General features: G+C 41.0%; 1 protein-coding gene across 1 annotated transcript in view; it reads left to right on the forward strand.

Annotated features, from left to right (window-relative positions):
- FTO (FTO alpha-ketoglutarate dependent dioxygenase) overlaps positions 1 to 14,412 on the forward strand; it is a 456,284-nt gene that overhangs the window by 277 nt on the left and 441,595 nt on the right. The window lies entirely within an intron of this gene.

Consider the following 14,412-nt stretch of genomic DNA (forward strand, 5'->3'; position numbering starts at 1 on the left):
TTTGGCGGCGAGCCGATACACCGTATAAAGCCAAGAAATGACAGGGCCTTGTCTGCGAAGAACCTGAAGCAACATTGGAAGGGGGCGTTATAAATGTGTGTTGCTCAGGGTGCAGGCGGGAGCCCTGTTGCACAGGCTTGAACTTGAGGATCAAGGCACCCATCTCCTCGTCCTGCTTGTATACCTATTCCTTGGTTAAATTTGTAGCGACTCTCGTGCCTCAGTTTACCCGGTTCAAAGATGACTGATCATAGCAGCTGCGCTTTCTCGTGGATAATGGTCTCTGAAGACTGAGATCGGCTTAGATAAAATAGATGTATGGTCCTATGTGTTTATTTGGGACAGTCGTTTACTGGCCTGCTGGTAAGAGTCTGTGACTTCATATCCACACATGCATTTTTATATTACTATCATTCCAAGGACGACAGTAATAATAATAATAGCGGTTTCTTTAGGCATCTATTGTGTGTGAGGTACTGCTTTAGGCACATAATATTTATATTATTACCTGCCATCAACATAGCAGATTTTAACCCATACAGTACCTGTAATCTTGTCTTAGAGGAGAATTGAGGCTTAGAAAAATTGAGTATTTTCCTCTCTCTCGTTCCTCAAATCAGGTCTTATTGATTTGTCTGAATGTATTGGGAATCTGTTCACGGGTTTCCGTCTCCACTGCCAAGCTACCATGATCTCTGTAATGGATTGCTGCAGTAGTGTCTGTACTGGTCTGTGTGGACTCTACACTATACCTTAACTCCTTTGCTCCTTCTCTCCTTCCCTCTTACAGCCAATCTCTTCACATGAGCCCAACTCTAATTATGTCCCTTTCTTCCCTCCCTACTCTGTCAACCACCTGTTGAAAAGTTTTCTATGTTGGGCCAGCAGATGGCCTGGTGGTTAAGGTACTGGACTCTCACATGGCTGACCTGGTTCGAGTTTATGCCCCAAATCCCCAGGAGCATGGGTGGCCATCCCCCATGGGGGATGGTTTCTCACCTTTCTTTCTCTCTCTCTCTCTCTCTCTGGCAAGCGCATATATCCTATAGCAAAAACTTAAAACAAAGAAACAAGAAATGAAGTCTTCTATGGCTTTCTGTTGCCTTTAGAATCAAGACACAACATAATATGGCCTACGAAATCTGCACAGTCTAACCCCTACCTGCCTCCACAACTTCATTTGATGGTGGTGGGAGGAGAGACACAACTGGCTGTGACTCCAGCCCCTCCTGGGGTCACCCGTGGGGCAGAACTCCAGCGTCCTGCCACAACCTGCCTTGTATAAACATGTACATTTTTTCATAACATTTTGAACAAGGTTTATATTGACTCAAGTTTAAAAACAAAAAGTGTAACTGAGAAATTAAAAAAAACACAAAGAATAGAAGCTTTCTACCTATCAGATAGCCACCTTCTTTTTAAAATTTCTGGAGGTTGTGAGGGCTCACCAGAGAGATAGAGGTGGGGGGGGGAGTGAGGAAATGCCCCCACATGGGGAATGGGCACGCTGGAGTTTTTTCTCCATTTTTCCATTCTGGATTTTGACCATGCAGGTACATACACCTGGGATTGTTTTTCAAGCTGTTTGACCTGTGCTCAAACCAAGAAGTTGGCCATATGGGATTCAACCACCTTAACCATCCTGCCACTGGTTTGCCCAAAATAGCCTTCTTAAAAGTCCCTTTTTCAGATCATGCCGGGTGCACGTGTGTGCATGCTCAAAATCCCAGGAGGAGAATGAAAGAGAAGGGATTGCAGAGTGGCTATCCCCTCTGGATGTGTGTGTGTGTGTGTGTGTGTGTGTGTGTGTGTGTGTATGTGTTCTCACTTTCCTCACTGCCTCTCTCTGGTGAGCACACATGCTCTGTGGCAAAAACCTTAGGAAAAAAAAGTCCCTTTTGCAGGGCCAGCTGGTGGTGTGGAGATGAAGGTACTGGCCTCCCACATGATGGACTGCCCTCTGAATCCAGGACCCAGCAGCTTGACCATCACTCTGGGTGATCCCTCTGGGGGGTGATTTCTGACATTCTCTCTGTCTCTCTCAGGCAAGTGCATGCACTTTATGGCAAAAATCTAAAAAAAAAAAAAAAAAATCACAGGGCCTGTGCACATGCTATTTGGTATTTATGTTAGTCAGCATCATCTCACAGAACTTAGTCTAGCAAGTGAGTCTGTCATAGGGCAATGCACCTAAGAATTTTAAATCTGAACTCTGTTCTATAACGACCTGTGTTATAGCAATGTTTCACAAGGGAGCTGAAGTTTCCATCCTTGAGTCTACATGATGCGGATAATGTGCTAAGGATGGGCACAAAGGGGAAGACCGTTTTGTATTCATGTACACAGTGCAAAGAAATAGTTGAACATCATTCAGTGGCATTGCATATCATGTCTTTCTTACCTTTCAGTTTTATTTTTAATGTAATTCATTTATTCTGTAAAGATTATCGAACACCTGTTCTTTGCTAGACAGTGAGGTTATATTTCGGCTGAGATACAATCTGTGCCTTATTCCACTGAACATATAACCATTGCCTATAAGGTACTTATTAATGTCCTCCACATTTTACAGATAGGGAAACTGAGGCTGGTAGAAATTGGGACTTACCCAAGACCACTTGGTTGCTAAGTGGAAGTAGGGCTCAGAACAGCATCTTTATTTCACTGTGTTTTCCATTTTTTGCTTGTAAAAAATGTTGAATTGATCGAGGAACTTATTTTCCTGCTTGCTTTTAAAAATGTCCTTACTGCAGTTTGAGTCCCAGACCTGGTGGCTTAAACTCATGCTGGGCGTGTGTGTGTGTGCACCCAAGATCCTGAGAGGAGAATGGAGAAGGGATAACGGCATGGCCATCCCCCCTGGGGGGGTGATTTCTTGCTTTCTATTTCTGTTTCTCTCTTTCTGGAGAGCGCATGGGCCCTATAGCAAAAACCTCAAAAAAAAAAAAAAAAAAAAAAAAAAAAAAAAAAAAAAAAAAAAAAAAAAAAAAGAAGTCTTTGAGAGACTGGCAGGTGGCATGGTGTTTTAAGGGCGTTGGACTCCCACGTGGCCAACCACAATTGAAATCCTGGACCTGGCAGTTTGCTCATGCTCTCTCTCTCTCTCTCTCCCTTCCTCTCTGGTCAAAACCTAAAAATAAATAAATAAATAAAGTGAAATAAAATCATTGTTTAAAAAAAGTCTTCGATCTTGATTTAAAACTTGTTTATTTATAAAATGTTATTGGCTAGAACCAAGTATAGACAATTGTTTTAAATCTTAAATAAGAAATGTCCAGTTACTTTGGAATTATTTTGTTTATCCAATAAACTTTACGAGGCATAACTTCCGTACAGTCAATTGCCCATGTATAGTCTACAATTTGATGAACTTCTGTAAAAAGTTCACTTATTTGTATCTTCCATGAGAAAGAGAGGCAGAGCGCGAGACAAAGAAAGAGCATCTCCCGAAGGATCCTGTGCTACCATCCACCCCCAGGTTAACGAGACCCACATACATGTGATCTGAGTCCTCTGGGAGATCTCTGGACTCGAACCTGGAACCTTCCCATGTGGTTCAGCCTTGGAGAGTATCGTGCCTCCATTTGATCAGTTCTGATAGATGTATACATCTGTAAAACCACGACAGTGAGTAGAGAGACCATTTCTGTTCCTTTCAAAAGTTTCCTCTTGCCTTAGTGTGGTCAGTCTCTCCCTCCATCTTGGTCCCCAAGCAACCACGGTTGTATTTTCTGCCACTACAGATGCATTTGTATTTCCCAGTATTTTGTGTAGATGGATGCATACGGTGTGTCCTTGTTCAATTGGCATAATGGTCCTTGACATGTGTTCATGTTGTTGCATAAATCAATAGATGCTCCCTTTTCATTGCTGAGTAATATTCCCCACGTGTGGCTGTACTACCAATTGTTTATTCAGTCACCTGTTGCTGAACATTGGGATTGTGTCCAGTTTGGGGCTATTAGGAAAAAAAGTGTGGTGACTATTCATGTGTAAGTTTTTCTGTTTCCATTTCTGTTGGGTATACAGTGCAGTGGCTGAGTCACATGGGAGTTCTTTGTTTAACCAGAAGAAACTGCCAAAAATTTTTCCAAGGTGATCTTATCATTTATATTCATTTCCTAGGGCTGCTACAAAAAGTTACCACAAACCTGATGGCTTAAAATGTCATAAATTAGGGTCGGCAGATGGTGTGGGTGGTTAAAGCGTTGGACTCCCATGTGGCTGACTGCAGTTTGAATCCTGGACCTAACGCCTTGCTTTCTCACTTTCTCTCTGATAAAATTAAATAATAATAATAAATAAAATTAAATAATTCTAAAAAAAAAGGCAGAAATTTATTCTTTCATAGTTATGGCAACCAGCTGTCAAGAACAAGATATCAGTACGGTTATACTCCTTCTAGGGGAGACTCTTTCCTTCTCTTTTCCAGCTTCTGGTGGATCCTGGTGGCTTGTGACAGGACAATTTCATCTCTGCTTCCATTTTCACATGGCCTTTTCTATGTTTCCATGTCTTAAATCTTCTCCTTTATCTTGTAAGGATACCCGTTTTTGGACTAGTTCCCACTCTAAATCCAGTATTGTTTTAAGATCTTCCATTTAGGGCCAGTCTAATGGTGGCTAAGGGAGCTAGATCCCACATGGCTGATTTTAGGTTAGAGTCCTGGACCCAGTGGCTTCAAGAATACACTGGGCATGTGTGCATTCATACCCAAATCCTGAGAGGAGAATGGAGGAGGGGGGATTGTGGCATGACTATCCCCCTGGCAGGGTATACTTTCTTACTTTCTCTCTCTCTGGTGAGTGCAAGACCCTTACAACAAACAAAACAAAACAAAGCCCCTCAATTTAATTACATCTGCAATTAACCTTTACCAAATAAGGTCACGTGCACAGGTAACAGGGCTTTGTACTAGAATGTATGTTTTTGGACAGTCATACTCAGACTCACCACACCATTTTACATTCCCACCAGCTGTGTATGATTGTTCTCGGTTCATATCCTTGTCAACACTTGGTATTGTCGGTCTCTTCCATTTTAGTTGTTCTAGTGGTCTGTAGTGGTATCTCACTGTCATTTTAAATTTGCATTTTGATGACTAGTGAGGTTGCACATCACTTTTTTTTTTTAAAGAACTTTATTGAGGAATAACTTAAAAGCATAAAATTTACTCAATTGAGGTATATTATTCAATAGTTGATTTACAGAGGCATACTATTGAATAGTCGATTTATTTACAGAGTTGCTTAGCCATCACCACAGTCTTATTTTTAGAGCATTTCCTTTATCCCCAAGTGTTTATTTGCAGTTACTTCCCACTTCTACCCTATCCCTCAGCAACCCAGATCTGCTCTTTGTTCTCTAGATTTGCCTTTTCTGAACATTTTCTTCTAAAGGGAATCATGGTGTGGTCTTTTGTGTTTGATTTCTGTCACCCAGCATGTTTTTGAGATGAGATTCATTGTATTGTAGCATGTAACAGTATTTTGTTACATTTTATTACCCAATAGATAGTGTTTTGTGTCTAGTGTTTCCATGTCTCCATATACAACACTTTGTTTATCCATTCACTCCTTGAGGAACATTTAAGTTGTTTCCACTTTGGGGCTATTATAAAAATGTTACTGTGAACATTTGTGTCTTAGTTTTCTTAGGGATATATGTGGTCATAGGGAAAGTCATGACATACTTTTCTATGTAAAAATGCATCATGACTTTCCCAACATCCCAGTGTGTGTGTGTGTGTGTGTATGTGTGTGTGTGTGTGTGTGTGTGTGTGTATGTGTATGTGTGTGTGTGTGTGTATGCATGCACTCACCAGAGACAGAGAGGGAGGAGAGAGAAAAAGCAGTGCACAGTGGGGCATGATCAGGCTGCAATCCCTTCTCCATTTGTCCATCTAGACAGAATTTTGGGCATGTACACACACGTGCCTGCCATCTTTTTCAAGCTTCCAGTCTGGGATTCAGACTGTGCAGTTGGCCATGTAGAATCTGGCTCCTTTAACCACTAGGCTACATGGTTGGCTCTGAACATATGTTTTCATTCCTCTTTGGTAGGAACCTGTGGATGGAATTGATGTTCACGTGGCAGATGTAGGTTTAACGTTTTAAAACTGTCAACTGTCAGGACCAGCAGTTAGCGTAATGCCCATGTTGCTGGACTCCCACATAGTTTACTGCTGTTTGAGTCTGGACCCGGTGGCTTAAACTCATGCCGGCCAAGTGTGTGTGTGCACCCAAGATTCCAAGAAGGGATTATGGCGTGGCCATCCCCCCCCACCCCCCGGGGGATTTGTTGCTTTCTGTCTCTGTCTCTCTCTGTCTTTCTGGTGAGCACACGTGCCCTATAGCAAAAACCTCTTCCTCCCCCCACCCCCCCCAAAAAAACCCCAAAAAACCAAAAAACCAAAACAAAAAACAAAAACTTATTAGCTGTCTCGCATTGTGATTGTACCATTTTACAGTTCACCAGTAATTTTTTGCTATAGGTTGTGTGTGCTTGTCAACGAGAGATGGAGGCAGGGGGTAGGAGAAGGAGTGAGAAATCATCTCCCAGAGCGGATGGCCATACCATAGTCACATCCCCTCCATTCTCTAGGATTTTGACATGCATACACACGTGCCTGGTGTGATTCTCAAGCTGTCGGGTCTGGGACTTGAACTGTGAAGCCACCTACTGACCCCTCCCCAGTAATTTTGAGAGTTACAATTTCACATCCTTGTCAATGCTTGTTACTCTTATTTATCTTTTTTATTGTAGCCATCATAATGAGTGTGACTTTGCTCTTATTTTTTTGTAGAGTTGTTTGTGTTTTTATTGCTAAGTTTTGTGATTTTTTTATGCTTTCTAGATGCAAGTCCTTTGATAGTTATATATGTCACAAATATTTCATTCTTTTAGTTTATTTAATGTTTTTGATAAAGGTTCATTTTATCAATATTTCTTATTATGATTCATGCTGTTTGTGCTGTATCTATGACAAGTCACAAAGATTTCTTGTTTGCTTTTTAAATTAAACTTTGTCATCTCCATCATGGGTAATTGTTTTCGGTTTTCCTTTTTTCTTTGAAATAACTTAGATTATGTTCTCTTCTCTGTGGTTGCTTGTGCTGTAGACTTACTCAGTTTCCAAGTCTGGAGGGTGAATAAGAAACTTGGAGTAAATGTAATTTAACTTGCCATGGTTACATTTATTTCATTTGTGTTAAAACGTAAGAGAGCTCCACGGCATATTTGTCCATTTTTAGAGTGCATTTTTCTCGCTAGGCACGTTGTGGAATAGTCCAGATTAGTATTTGATGGCCTGAGTAAGAACTGTGGCCTCTACTGTTTCTTTAATATGAGAATGAAGGGTTCATGCACTGTGCCTCAGTTTCTCCAGCCAGAACACAAGATGACTAGCTTCTTCTATGGTTTTTTTTTTTTTTTTTGGAGAGATTTTCACTGTAGGGCGCGTGCGCTCGCCAGACAGACAGAGAGAGACATAGAGACAGAAAGCGAGAAATCACCCCCCAGGGGGGATGGTCACGCCACAATCCCTTCTCCTCCATTCTCCTCTCGGGCGCCCGCACACGGCCCTGGCGTGAGTTTTTTAATTTCTTTTTTTTTTTTTGGAGAGATTTTCGCTATAGGGCGTGTGTGCGCCCGGCCTGAGTTTTAAGCCACCGGGTCCGGGACGCGAACCGCGGTCGACTACGTGGGAGTCCAGCGACATAGCCATTACGCTAACTGCTGGTTCCCCTTCTATGGGTTTTGTGAAGACCAGCGTAATTAGGTTTGGCCAGTAAGCCACAGGCAGAACAATCCTGACTTGATTGAGTTTGGTTGCCCGAGGAGCCCTCTGCTGGTGAGGGGCTGATTCCATTCACTTTTTCCTAAATGATGTAACTTATTATTTTGAAGTGACTTAACATAGAGAGAGCTGCAAGAGTAGAACATAAAGCTCTCAGGTCTTTCATCTGGATTTGCAAGTTAACCTCTTTCTATGTTTGCTTTATTGTTCTCTCCATATTTGTATATGAACCGTTATTATTGTTTTTCTGAGCCATTACAGTTCCGTGGTTCACTATGTATTTCCTGAAAATAGGGGCATTATCTTTTACTTACAAATACAGTAAGTTATCAATTTCAGAAAAATTAACATTGATGTAGTACAATGATTTAATCCAAAGGCCATAATTGAATTTTGCTAATTGTCCTAATAATATTTTCTAGGGCCAGCAGGTGTTGTAGTATTTAAGGTACTGAACTCCTTTGTGGCTGACTGCGGTTTGAGTCCTTGACCTGGTGGCTTGAAACTCAGGCTGGATGTGTGTGCATACATGCCCAATATCCTGAGGGGAGAATGGAGAAGAAAGGATTGTGGCATGGCCATCCCCCCTGGGGTATGATTTCTCACTTTGTGTCCCTCTGTCTCTCTCTTTCTCTCGTGAGCACATGTACCCTATAGTAAAAACCTATAAAGAATTAAAAAAAAAAAAACCTCAAGACCAGCAGCTTGCGTAAATGACTATGTTGCGGGACTCCCATGTAGTTGACTGCGGTTTGAGTCCGGGACCTAGTGACTTAAACTCATGCCGGGAGCATGTGTGCGTGCCCAAGATCCTGAGAGGAGAAAGGAGGAGAAGGGTCCCCCCTAGGGGGTGATTTCTTGCTTTCTGTCTCTCTGTCTCTCTCTGTCTTTCTGGCGAGTGTATGCACCCTATAGCAAAAAGGTTATCCCCCCTATAGCAAAAACCTCTCAAAAAAAAAAAAAAAAGGAATAAAAAATTTTTTTTCTGTAGCACTTTTTTCTTGGTCCAGTTTCCAGTCCTGGAACACAAGTAACTTTTAGTTGCCATGCCTCTTTGGTCTCTTCTCCTTTAATCTGTTCTTCTTTAAATTGATTTCTTACACTGTATCTTTCAAGACATTGGCATTTGTGATGAGTACAGGTTATTTGTTTTATAAACCAGATTCATATTCTTATTTGTGTATGTTTTCTTATAATTAGATTCAGATTCCTGCAGTTCTGGCGTGTATATTTTTGAGGAAAGACAAGGCCACTAGAGATCATAAATTTACAACCCACATATTCATCCTGGCCGTAGATGAATGTTGCCCAAACCATGTTTGAAAGTTGCAGAATTCTTCCTTTAATATTTAAACGAAGAGGGATTTCACATTAAGATCTGGATGTTTGGCTTCTTAAAAATTAGAATATTTGGCAATACTGGGCATGCATTTATCGAATAAGAGTGAATAGTGGCTGCTTAGAGAGAGAAAGACAGAGAAAGAGCAAGCAAGGGAAAGTGAGAAAGCAAGCCGCCAGGCCCAGGACTCAAGCCATGGTCAGCCACGTGGGAGTCCAGCACCCCAACCACCCTGCCACCTACTGGCCCCCTACAGTCCAGTTTTTTTCCCATTCAGTTATAGACTAGCAGTTTAGAATGAGGCTTTGGAAGCAGACTTTTGGAATACATCCTGCTCCATCATTTTCTGGAGCAGATAACTTCTCTGAACTTCAGTTTCCTCACCTGTAATAATTGAGGTTATGCTTATGGTTGTGGTAGGAGTTAAGTGAAATATCAGATATCTATATCTATATGTATATCTTAATGTATATCTTATCTGTATATATCCTAGAACATTCTTGGCATACAGTTTTTTTTTTTTTTTGGAAGGTTTTCACTATAGGGCGTGTGCGCTCGCCAGACAGACAGAGACATAGAGACAGAAAGCGAGAAATCACCCCCCAGGGGAGATGGCCACGCCACAGTCCCTTCTCCTCCATTCTCCTCTCGAGATCTTGGGCACGCACGCACACGTGCCCGGTGTGAGTTTAAGCCACCGGGTCCGGGACTCCAACCGCGGTCGACTACGTGGGAGTCCAGTGACATAGCCATTACGCTAACTGCTGGTCCTATTCTTGGCATACAGTAAAAATAAATGTTGTCGTTATCGCCATTGCCTATCATTATTCTTGCCATCTGTCTGACCCCAGTAGATATTTAGCTTATATGAAGAATATTTATTCTATAATCCGATGTTGAGTGTCTACTCCAGTAGAATTTCTCAATTGGGGTTCCATGAACTTTTCTCCCATGCGTGCAAAATGGTACTAGCTTTGGTGCTACCCTTCAGAAATATTGAGAAAATAGTCACTCAAATTATTTTCTGTGTCCCATGATTCTGATTAGGAATATGTTTAAGTGATGAGACGTGGACTTGGGACTGGGGACAAATGGGTTAAGATGGCCGATATAGCCTCATGGAACGAGCTCACTGTCTGTGGAAGGCAAATGATTAAGCAAACACCCATGTTAGAGTGGCAAGTTTTATTATGGGAGGACATGGTAGCAAGGAGGCTCTCACACGATCTAGATGTCCTGTAATTCCTTCCCTGTTTAACTGGGCTAGGGGGTCATAGAATGCCTTCCTGGGGCCAGCAGGTGGTGTAGTGGTTGAGGCACTGGACTCCCACATGGTCAAGCGTGGTTGAGTCCTTGGAACTCACGTTGGGCATGTGTGCATGTGTGCCCCAAATCCTGAGAAGAGTGTGCAGGAGAAGGGATTGTGGTGTGCTCATATCTCCTTTGGGATGATTTCTCACTTTTTCTCTCTGGTGAGTGCACGTGCCCTATAGCAAAAAATCTCTCTTAAAAAAAAAAAAAGAAATAGTTTATTACTGAAATAGTTTTATACTTCATAAGAGCATTTAATAATTTTCTTTAGGTAATGTACATTTTTGTCAGTGAAGGAAAATATCCAGAGTAGATAAACTAGCTGTTTTAAATAAAGGCATTAAAAAGTCTTCTGTTTTTGGTGATACTTGTTTTAATATCATTGAACAGAACTTTAAATTAAAAGTTTATTGAGTTATAAAAACAATAACTCAGTAAAAGGATGTTTGCCATTTATGAATGTATCCACTAGGTATTTTAACGCAAGTTTATTTTATTATTTTTTAAAATGGATTTATTTTTTCCATGAGCAAAAGAGAAACAGAGAAGGTAGAGACAGCACACCCAATAGGAACCCCCTCAATCCGCTCCCAGCTTTAGCCACCTCCGGGTCATGGGATACTTAGGAAGATAGTCAGACTTGAACTGGGAACCTTCTCATATGGAATTGCCTCACAAGTGTCATTTTATCATTGGGCCACTGTCTGCACCTCTCGATCCATCTTTATCTTGTGCTTAATCTCTTCTTCAGTGTATGGGTCAGTCTTTTTTTAAATTTTATTTTTTAAAATTCATTATCATCATAATCTTGTTTATATTACATTGAATCGCATCTAACTTACAATGTATTACATTTCTTTTTTCCAGAAGGAATACCATGCATGTCAGTCAATACAGAGACATTAAAATCCCTACTTCATCATCCATTATCTTTTCATTGTTTTTCCCGATCATTATTATTATTCCAATTATTTTTTAACCAGTCAATCACTATTTCTAATTTTGCTTGTAAAAAGACTTTACCCAACACGAAGTACTTCTCAGACCAATTGTATGGGTCAGTCTTTAATCATCATTTTGTAGGTTTGATTGAAATATTCATGCTGAACCATTTAATCATAGTTTTCAAATCACCTTATAATATCATCCTTGAATGTTATCTAAGCCATTGAATAATTATTATTCTTACTTAACCATCTTAGTGTTGGTTTCGAGAACTTAATTGGCTGTTCAAAAGCAGTCCTAGATACTTTGAACATACATTAACTTCCTTGAAGACAGCATTTGCGTCTAGTCTACCCTTTCATCTCTCCTCTGTACCTGGTGGAATGTCGTCCACATAGGAGACATTAGTACGTATCTGTTGAAGAAAGATGGAATGGTTGAGTGCCTCCATCATCTGTTACCTGATACGTGTGACTCGTGTTGGTTTTGTTACTGGCTCCCTGACTGCTAATTAAATTTATTGTGCTGAGCTTCGCACAATGCCTTTTGACATTTATACTACATGCTCCAAAAGAGTAATGACCATGTTATTTTATTCATTCAGTATTTTATTACTATCATTTTGCCAGGCATCTATTAGATATTCCATACATACTTTATCCCATAAGTCAAATAAATGAATGAGCATCATTTGTTATTGGTCATTAGACTTGCCAATAGTGAGAGATGGAGGGCCAGCAGGTGGCATAGTGGTTAAGTAACTGGACTCCCACGTGGTCGACCATGGATCAAGGCCCAGATCTGGAGGTTTGAAACTCATACTTTGTGTGTGTGTGTGTGTGTGTGTGTGTGTGTGTGTGTGTGCCCAAAATCCTGAGAAGAGACTGGAGGAGAAGGGATTGCAGCCTGCACCATTCTCCACAGGGGCAGGGGATGATTTCTCATTTTCTGTCTATGTCTCTTCAGCAAGCACACACTCTGTAGCAAAAATCTCTCAACTCGCCCCCCTCCCCCACAAAAAAATAAAATAAAATAAACCCCACAAAAATAGTGAAAGATGGAAGGAGTAATGTAAGATGCTTAGGTACTTTATGAGTTTGTATTACTTGAGATACCATAGGTGTAACTATTAATTTTGAGAAATAAGACTCTTTCATTTGACTCATGACATGTGGCTTGCTGTTGCGCTGAAATGCTGATTAGCACTTTCCCATGCTCCGGCCTCCCCTGCCAGCCCCTGGTAATCACCATTCTCCTCTCTGATTCTACAAGTGAGTACAGGGTTTGCATTTTTGTGTATGCTTCAGAATCTGCTTTGTTCCTGGGCTGATCTCTCTTCTTTTTGTTGGTCTATAGTTTTGGAAGTGACCATGCTTTCCCTTATGTTGAAGTATTGTCAAAACTTGTTTTCTAAGTGGCCTCTTTCAAGTAAAACATGTACTTTCCTGAGCCCACTAGGTTTAATGTTTTTTTTTTTTTTTTGGGGGGGGTAGAGATTTTCACTATAGGGCACGTGCGCTCGCCAGATAGAGAGAGACATAGAGACAGAAAGCGAGAAATCACCCCTCAGGGGGGATGGTCACGCTGCAATCCCTTCTCCTCCATTCTCCTCTCGGGATCTTGGGCACGCACACACACGCGCCCTGCGTGAGTTTTAAGCCACTGGGTCCGGGACACGAACCACGGTCGACTACGTGGGAGTCCAGCGACATAGCCATTACACTAACTGCTGGTTCCCCGGTTTAATGTATTTTGTTGTGGTTGTTAATTTGGTATGGTAGATTTCTTGATAAATTTTGCTTAAAATAGGACTTTCTGACTTCTGGGAAAAAAAAATATAGTCGAGATGGTGCTTTTGGAACCTTAAAGGAAAGGCTCCGTTTAGAGGACGTGAATGAGTTCCATTAAGCTGATTCCTCTAATCTTGTGTTATACACTGATTTTTGTATTATTTTGCAGAATCTTCTCATTGGTTGATTTCACTACGTAAGTTGGGAGGAATCTTGGGGAACTGTAGGGTTGGCTAAGAAGTATCCAGGAGAATAAGACTGGCATTGGTGGGGACTGTTTTCAAACATTAGTCCTTGGCATAATGTTTGCAAGGCTAGCACAAGTTTGAAAGCTGAATGGTGAATAGATGCTGTGGACTTGCAAGTAAATTTGTTTTTTATTTTATTGTGATACAAAACACTTCACCTTAGATCAATCCTATTAGCATGTTGTTAAGTGGACAGTGCAGTATTGTATTGTTAACTGTAGACAAAATATGCAGCAGATCCCGAGCGCTTAGTCATCTTACATAATTAAAACTTTATGCCATTGATTAGCAATTTTCCATTACCTCCCTCCCCTGCCAGACCCTTGTGATCGCCATTCTACTCTGATTCTTTAAGTTTGAGTATTAGGTTTGCATTTTGTTTATGCCACACCATCTGTCCTGTTGCTATGCTGATCTTTTTCCTTTGGTCTGTAGTTTTGGAAGTGACCCACTTTCAAAGTGACCATGGCTTCCCTTATGTTGAAGATCTGCCATATGGAGAAGGGGCATTTGAGACCTTTACAGCTGGTAGAAACCAAGTAGAAAAACTCAGTCTGAAGGACCAAATTATGTTACATCTGGTCTGAGATTTGTTGCCAGTGCATGAGTGTTTTTGTAACTGTTTGTGATCAGAAAATTCGCAGCTCTGATTTCTGCATTAGCCCTAAGTCTGCCCTTTGGCACCTTCATTTAGTGACTGGATCATTCAAGGCTGAGCCTCAAGGGCCAGCATTTCTCCAATAATAACATAGAATGGGCTGATGTTGCAACCTTAACTCACTCAGCTGAATTGGGCCTGATTAAAGTCTCAAGGTTGCATTAATATGGATTTTCGATTTCTATGTACGGCAGTCCATTATCTCACTGTTTTCCAGTTTGCCATATTTTTTTGAAAACAGAGATGGAAAATTCTGCTGATAAATTTTTTTTTCCTGTCAGCACAAGCGTTCTGCGTTTTTTTTTTTTTTTTTTTTTTTTTTT

This window comes from Tupaia chinensis, unplaced genomic scaffold (genome assembly GCF_000334495.1).
Source record: "Tupaia chinensis unplaced genomic scaffold, TupChi_1.0 Scaffold000235_1, whole genome shotgun sequence".
NCBI classification, from domain to species: Eukaryota; Metazoa; Chordata; class Mammalia; order Scandentia; family Tupaiidae; genus Tupaia; species Tupaia belangeri.